The 8,357-nt window shown below is 28.3% G+C and overlaps 1 long non-coding RNA gene across 2 annotated transcripts; it reads right to left on the bottom strand.

Moving 5' to 3' along the window:
- Positions 1-561: 561 nt before the first annotated feature.
- On the bottom strand, positions 562-3,346 carry LOC145790694 (uncharacterized). Of its 2 annotated transcripts, XR_014329633.1 has the most exons (4): positions 3,021-3,346; positions 2,538-2,926; positions 1,844-1,972; positions 562-1,750 (listed from the first exon to the last, which is right to left on the bottom strand). It is a non-coding gene; the product is annotated as an uncharacterized LOC145790694 (long non-coding RNA). The 2 variants fall into 2 exon arrangements; XR_014329641.1 differs by lacking the exon at positions 1,844-1,972 and having other exon boundaries at positions 1,603-1,750.
- Positions 3,347-8,357: the final 5,011 nt, after the last annotated feature.

The following is an 8,357-nucleotide window of genomic DNA, read 5'->3' as shown; positions in this document are numbered from 1 at the left end:
TCCACATCAGGTTCGTCACACTCCTCATTTTGTTTGTCAGCTCTATTCTCTATCATTGTTTCATCAGATGACCTAACCCTTGTAACAACTTCTGCTTCAACACCATCTCTATAACATTGAACATTAGGGCCGATGTCAATTGGAACAACATTGATAATATTTTCTTGTTGGAACACATCGTTTTTTTCTGGTTCATGTAATAATTCTCGGTCACCTACCTCTGGTACATCAAAGACACCCTATGTTGCACTCGTTGAACAACTTGCCAAGGTTGTCCCCATTTGGTATCATTTAGGTAAAAGACTTGCTTAGCCTGGCTAGGCAAGATGAAAGGGTCGTGTTGATACCACCGACTTGTGACATCAATACTTGTGCAATAATCATCGGTTCGCAATGTTCTACTTCAACCTGTGTTTCCTGTGTTGTACCATTCACACTGGAACAATACAACTTTGTTATGACACATGTACTCCAATTCCCAAACATTGCACAAGTGACCATAAAATTCATGCGTCACTTCCTCATGATCCCCTTCCGTAAGCAAAAAATTTAAGAGGGTTGAATAGTTTTAATTAACAAAGAGTACTCCATAACCATTGCCTATTTGATTAACACGGTGATGGGGAACAAGAAGAGATTGGACGAAGATTAAAGATTTATTTTGATGATATCTTCTTATTTATAATTTAATAGGTTTTATTGTTTTATTACTCTAATTATGATAGTTTTCTTTTTGGTTACTATCAGATAGAATTTTTTGGATGCCTATAAATAGGTCTTTTATGTAATAGTTTCATAGACTATGATATTGAATTAAATTTTGAGATATTGAGAATAGAGAATTAGAGTTTCTTTTATGAGAAATGCTAAAGACCCACAATTTAAGTCCCACAATGATATGGCAATGAGATTGGGCCTTGCATGATTGAGTTTGTGACAAACAAAAAATTGGCACATAACTTGCCATATCATTGTGGGTAAATTGTAGATCTCAATCTTTTTCCTTCTTTTATTTTGTATGGCCTTTCTTTTATTTTCTTTTAGTTGTTCTATTCTCGCCGGTTGTCCAACATCATAAAGCCTTATTGCTTCTCACCTAAACATTGACTTCTATAAATAAAATCTATAAATATAATAGAGAGGTTTAGGGCATTAAACTTTCACCAAAAAACTAATTAAAAATAATAATTCTAAGGTTTACTTCTTCATAAGAATTTTATTTCAATGATTAATTCAACATATATTCAAATATAAAAACCAAAAGGCTAATAACTCGCAAAAGGAAAGCAATCCCAATCACTCAAATTAGCTTCTAGATAAACAAACAAACACAATGAATCATTGACACCGGATATACAAGTCAACAAAGGCAAAACCATCAGTTATGCTGGTTTCTCAACAAGTTACAGAACAGATAAAACCATCATATTTGAGAAGTTATTAGCAGAAACAAAAAATGAGAATAACTTGGAGATTTTGAGCTAATACAAAAGTAACATAAGCTGCATTACACTGCAATAGAATTGCCCGTTAGTTTTAATAAAATTTTATATTTATAAATGAGAATTGAGATTTTCTTCTTCTTTTTTTTTGGGGGGGGGGGGTAAATATGTTTTTCTTCTTTGCTTCCAAAGAATAACATCATTCTCAAAAAATTGGTCTATTTATTACAAAAGTAATCAGAGCAATATGCCCTACCATTCTGCGTGAAACGCTTTCCACATGCCTATCCAGAAGCATTGTTAATAACCTGCCTCATTCAGAAAAAATAAAAATAAAGATCAATTAACATGACAGCAGAAGATAGTGAGATGACAAAGACTCCAGTGATAAAGATATATACCAAAACAAAAGAGATAGAATCCAGACTCTAATTGCTCATTTATTGGATCTCAACACTTGCTCAGATCAGAGTTACCAAAAAACAGATAGCTGCCCAATTGGACACCAATGAGATACATACCCCAATATCCTAACAAGAAAAGCAATCAATTTCTTGGCAAAAACTTAGTATACCAATACAAGTTCACCTAAATATTATACATGATCCATTAAACAAAATGCAACCAAGAGAATTAAACTCACTATTACAATAAAGTCCTCAATTAAAAATTAAGGTCGCAAGTCAGGCCTGGTTGGATATAGACCTATGATCTGACAGGAACATTTTTTCTTTATTTTACAAGCCATTTCATTATTGAAGGCACCAAAAGGAGATGTTGTCCCAAGTATACACAACATATAGAAAATAAAAATAATGAAAATCCATACCAATGTATCCTTGTTATCACAAAATCAAAAAAGCTCTCCATGACCCAACCATGTAAAAGAATAATAAATAAGAATTTTAAAAAAAATAAAAATAACTCTTCTTAATCTACATATCAGTTCTTTATCTTCACCTAATTTATTTTATTTGCATACCAACGTGTACAAGGCAAATGTGATCCAATATTTCACAGAGTATTTGCGGAAGTCTAAAACAGTATTTCAGCAAACCCAAGGAAAGACAATCAATCTCATAATAAAAACCATACCATCCTAGCCACCCCACAGCGGATGAGAAGATAGTCCACAGACTCCATGCCTCTTTGATCATACAACAGAAGTTGGGGAAATATATTTCCTATTCTTATCAAATAATCCATTCTTAAGCTCTTGCCATATGCCACGGATCATGCCAAAAAAGCCTCCTTTGTTGGAGATCAGTGCCTCAAAAAACCCTTCAAGGGAAAGATATCTCCTAACTAAGCATCAAAACTTATAACATGACATCAAATTTGTTCAATTTCTAAAACATTGTACCTCACCTCATCAGGCTCAACCTCTGTAGCCTACCATTTCCAAAATAGCACTATCTCAGCAGCCTTGAGATCATGCATTGCCCTCATGAAAATAGTGTCCCAAATCATTCCCGCTTTACATACTGTGACATAATCTAGCACCCTCAACTACTGAAGTGTTTGATTGAAAAAAAAAAAAAAGCAACAGAGTACTCAAATAGTGAAACTTATACATACCCATTTTCCTGTTTCACTTGCATAGAATACCTCTGCTGCTCCACTCTTTGAAAATGCGACGCCAAATGAATCAAATCAACTGTGTGCCCGTGTTCATGAGAAAGACAAATTTTAGACTTCACAAAATCAGATCTTTGAAAAATCCCACCTGCTTCGACTTCAAAACCAATATCAATACCTCAGTCACTCTTTTTTTTTTTTGGGTGAATACCTCAGTCGCTCACCGCCGCTGCTGCTCGCCTTTCACTGCTGCTCGTAGTAGTTGCCGCCGATCAAAGGATGTAGGGTTAGGGTTTGAAAAGAGAAGAGTGAAAGATGGGTTTGGAATATCAATATCAATATGAATTGAATTGTGTTAGTGTTGTGTGTGTGGGGGGGGGGTTGCTTAGTACTGCGCAATAAATAAATAATAAAAAAAAGTTATAGCTGGTTTGAATTTTTACAGATCAGAGCATAGAAAATTAATTTATATAAAATTAAAATTAAAAAAATACATACAATCACACTTATTTAAAAAATATGATTAAAAAAATATATATAATCACACTTATTTAAAAAGTGAGATTAAAAATAAATATTATCACACTCACTTAAATTAAGTGTGATTAAAATATTAATCTAATTTTTTTATCACACTTTCAATAAAAATGAGATAATTTCATTTGGCAACACACTGGCATATATAACAAAAGATAAAAGAGATTATGAGGGAGTAGGAGAGCGATAAAAGATATACAATCCCAACTATGCTCAGTCTAGTGTTCACTTCATGCTCGAAAAAATGACCTAGAAGAGAGAACTATACCTGGATGTTGGAGGGAGATTTAGAGACGCCGATGTTGTCATCGACAGGGAGTTACCGCCATTGCTAGAGAGTGAGAAAATGGGGAGATCTATAGACGTCAGTCTACGAGAGAGAGAGATTGTGAGCGTCTGCGAGAGTGAGAGAAGAGAATGAGAGGAGGAGGGTTACCTATACACGCTAGTGTTGTCGCCACAGAGAGAGAGAGAGAGAGAGAGAGAGAGAGAGAGATCTCGCCTTGTGATGAACCCTACCTTCTACTTTCCTTTTAATTAGAAGTAGCCAAAGAGTTAAATGTATTTTGAATTTTTTTTTTTAATTTGCATTTTGGTGTTGGGGCTTTTTTTTTTTTAAAAAAAAATTGGAAATTGTATATTTTATATAAAAATCAATTTGGAATATTTTATAAAATCACACCTATTTAGGGAGTGTGATTATATATATATATATATATATATATATATTTAATCACACTTATTTAAAAAGTGTGATTAAAAAATAGTAATGTATATATAATCACACTTTAATTAGAAGGTGTGATTAAAAAATATATAAATAATCACATTTTAATTAGAATGTGCGATTAAAAAATATATATATAATCACACTCATTTAAAAAGTGTGATTAAAAAGTAGTAGTGTATATATAATCACACTTTAATTAGAAGGTGTCATTAAAAAATATATAAATAATCACATTTTAATTAGAATGTGTGATTAAAAAATATATATATAATCACACTTATTTAAAAAGTGTGATTAAAAAGTAGTAGTGTATATATAATCACACTTTAATTAGAACGTGTGATTAAAAATATATATATATATATATATATATATATATAATCACACTTAATTGAAAAGTGACATAAAAAATAAATATTATCACACTCAATCAAATTAAGTGTGATTAAAATATCAATCTAATTTTTTTTATCACACTTCCAATAAAAGTGAGATATTTTTTTTTTTATTAAAGTGTGATCTTTAACTATTTTTGTAGTAGTAGTTACACATGCAACATATAATTACGAACCTTTCAATTTAACAATTACCTTTCAATCCGGTACATCCATCGATATTGCACCGGTCCTCCAACAATAAATTATCACCTATAACCCTTTTTTTTTTTAAATAAAAAAGTTTAACAAACTAAAAAAATCAACGTTTCTTTCTAATTTATTTCAGCAAAACTAACTTTTTAACAATTTGAGCCAAAGATATTCTTATTCTTTATTTTAATTTCTTTAATTGACAATTTAAATTAAAAAAAAAACAAAATCCACCATGTTTGGTAAGTACTAAAAAAGTTATGTTTTGTTCTTTTGTGAAAAAAAAAAATTATATTAAAAAATATTATTGTTCAAGTCCTTATAGTTTAGAAGGACATAATTTTTTTTGTAAAATTTAAAACCAAAAAAAAAAATAAAAAAATTTAATAGCGATTAATAATTTGAACACGTGTATTTAAAATAACTTATATTTAGACCAATAATATTATGATACATTATTATGACACATGTGAATATTGATCTCATTCTAATTGTAGTAATATATTTTGAAGAAGAATTTAAATTTAAAATTTTATTTTATAATTTAATAAAGGATGCAAAATTTTATCACAGTTAAATTTTTTATGCAAATTATGAAAACAAAAAATATTGAAATTTAAAATTTAAGTCTCACAATTTAATCACAATTTATTTATTATTTTTTAATTTATCACAAATTTATTCATGTAACTTTAAACCTCCCTTGCTAGAATTGCAAACTTAGGTGAGCTCAACCCAAGCAACTTGAGTCGAACTTAAAATTTTTTAAAGATTGAATAACATAGTTTTTAATTAAGTGAGAACCTATGCAGAAATTCAAAAATTCAAATTAAATTTGAGTGGATTTGGGCAGAACCACCAAAAAACTTGAGCAACCAAAACGAAATTATATATATAAATATATGAATTATTTGCTAATTTATTTTTTAAAATAATAAATTAGATTAATTAAAAATTTAATATTAACGAATAAAAGAAAAAGCAATATACTTGAGATTTCCAATAGAATTTTTATTGAAAATATACCTTTTAGAAAGGGATCATCGAATAAAAGGTTGTTTGGGAAGTGTCATGTTAGCACACTTTTTTTTTTATAATCTTTTTATCTTTTTTTGGTCACATCACATCTCTACTTTTCTACGCAGCATTTCGTAAAAAGTAAAACAAAAAATATACTTAATTATCTTTTTGGGTCACATTATATCTCTACTTTTCCATACATATTTTCATAAAAAGTAAAAAAGTATGCTTATTTGACACTTCCCAAACTACCACTAAGTTGATGTTAAAAAAATCTACTTTTTATAATGGCATACATAATTTAAATATGATTTTTTAGAAATTCTTTTAATTTAAAATTACAACAAAATATTAAATAGAATAAAAACAAATTTCTTACAAAATAAAAGTATTTGAATAAAAAAAAGGTAAGGAGGAAATTTAATAATTTGAACACATGTATTTAACACAAATTATGTTTAGACCAATAATATTATGACACATGTAAATATTGAACTCATTCTAATCGTAGTAATATAATTTGAAGAAGAATTCACATTTGAAATTTTATTTTATAATTTAATAAAGGATTCAAAATTTAAGGAATGAATATTGATCTCATTCCAATTATAGTAACATAATTTAAGTAAAAATCCAAATTTGAAATTTTATTTTCAGAATATAAAATTAATTTATAAACCAATCATATTGTAACACGTATTAACAAAAAATTAAACAAAATGAAAAAAAATGAAAAAAAAGAATTACAACTTTCAACCTTAATGAAAATGACAATATTTTGAAATTATAATAGTATATAGATAAATCATGGAATCTATACTATATATTAAGCAAAAGGGGATTTTTAACCCCAAGGCCTGTGGGAGCTCCAATCTCCTAATCCTAATTTTCTAATTTTTTGATTAAAAAAAAAAACTCAGCATTTATTGACTTTCCCAACCCACAATCCCTTTTGACTTCTCTCATAATTATTGCAACACCCTTTTCAATTTCTTCCATACACTATGGTTATACACAAAAATAAAAAAAGATATATAGATCTCAAAAAGATATAATATCTAAATTTGAATTATGATTTAATAATATAATTATGTATTTTTTTATGTATATCTATCAAAATTTTAAATCACTTATGAGATAAGTCAAAAAGTCTTGTGGGTTGAGAGAAATTAATAAATACTGAGGTTAATTTTTTTAAAAAAAACAAAAAATTAGAAAATTAGGATTGGCATATTGGAGCTCCCACAGACCTTGGGGGTTAGAAACCCCCTTTTGTTTAATATATAGTATAGATATATATAGATTTAATAAGAATTTATATTTGTTTTAGGTATTTTTTTTAATATACAAATTATTTTTTAATTTTTTTTTATAAAAATAATTTAACAATCCCATCACTAGCCATAGTGTATAGGAGAAGTTGAAAAAGGGTGTAGGAGTAGGTATGAGAGAAGTCAAAAAGTGACTTGGGAGAAGTCAATAAATGCTGAGCTCTTTTTTTTTTTTAAATCAAAATTTTAAAAAATTAAGATTGGGATATTGGAGCTCCCACAAGGCTTGTAAGTTAAAAACTCCATTTTTCTTATATAATACTAGCCCATCACCCGTGCTATGCACGAGATAATTATAGATATTTATATTTGTTTTAGATTTTTTTTTTAATATATAAATTATTCTTTTTAATATTTTTTATAAAAATAATTTAACAATTTGATCACTAACCATAATATACGTGAGAAGTTGAAAAGGGTACTGCAGTAACTATACACGAATTGTATCTATAATTATTTGTATGAAGGGATTTTAAATGCTGAGTTTTTTTTTTAAATAAAAAATAAAAAATTTAGAAAATTCAGATTGGAATATTGAAGCTCCCACAGGCCTTGGGGGTTGAAAACCCCTTTTTGCTTAACACGGAATAATTATAAATATTTATATTTGTATTAGATTTTTTTTTAATATATAAATTATGTTTTTTAAGATTTTTTATAAAAATAATTTAACAATCTTATCACTAAGCATAGTGTATGAGAGAAGTTAAAAAGGGTACTGCAGTAACTATACACGGATTGTATCTATAATTATTTGTATGAGTGGATTTCAAATGCTGATCAGGGGATTGTATCAATAAATGCAGGCATGTGAAAAAACATGTGGATTGAAAAAAGTTAATAAATGTTGATCAGGGGATTTCGACCAAATCAATAAATGTTGAGTTTTCTTTTTTTAATAAAAAAGTATAAAAAATTCAGACTCGGATATTGAAACTCCCACGGGCCTTAGGGGTTAAAAACCCTTTTTTGCTTAATATATAGTATAGATATAGATAGATAGATAGATATAGATATAGATAATATAATATAGATAGATAGATGTGTTGAAATTTTCAAGGAATTTTGTTTATGCTAGTTTTTAATGCATTAAAGTTTAATTATGAGGGGGTTTTGACCAAATCTCCCAAAA

Source organism: Camellia sinensis, chromosome 1 (genome assembly GCF_055761805.1).
Source record: "Camellia sinensis isolate YWXY chromosome 1, ASM5576180v1, whole genome shotgun sequence".
Classification (NCBI taxonomy): domain Eukaryota; kingdom Viridiplantae; phylum Streptophyta; class Magnoliopsida; order Ericales; family Theaceae; genus Camellia; species Camellia sinensis.
Note: the sequence above shows the minus strand (reverse complement) of the source record. Positions and strands in the feature narration are given on the sequence as shown.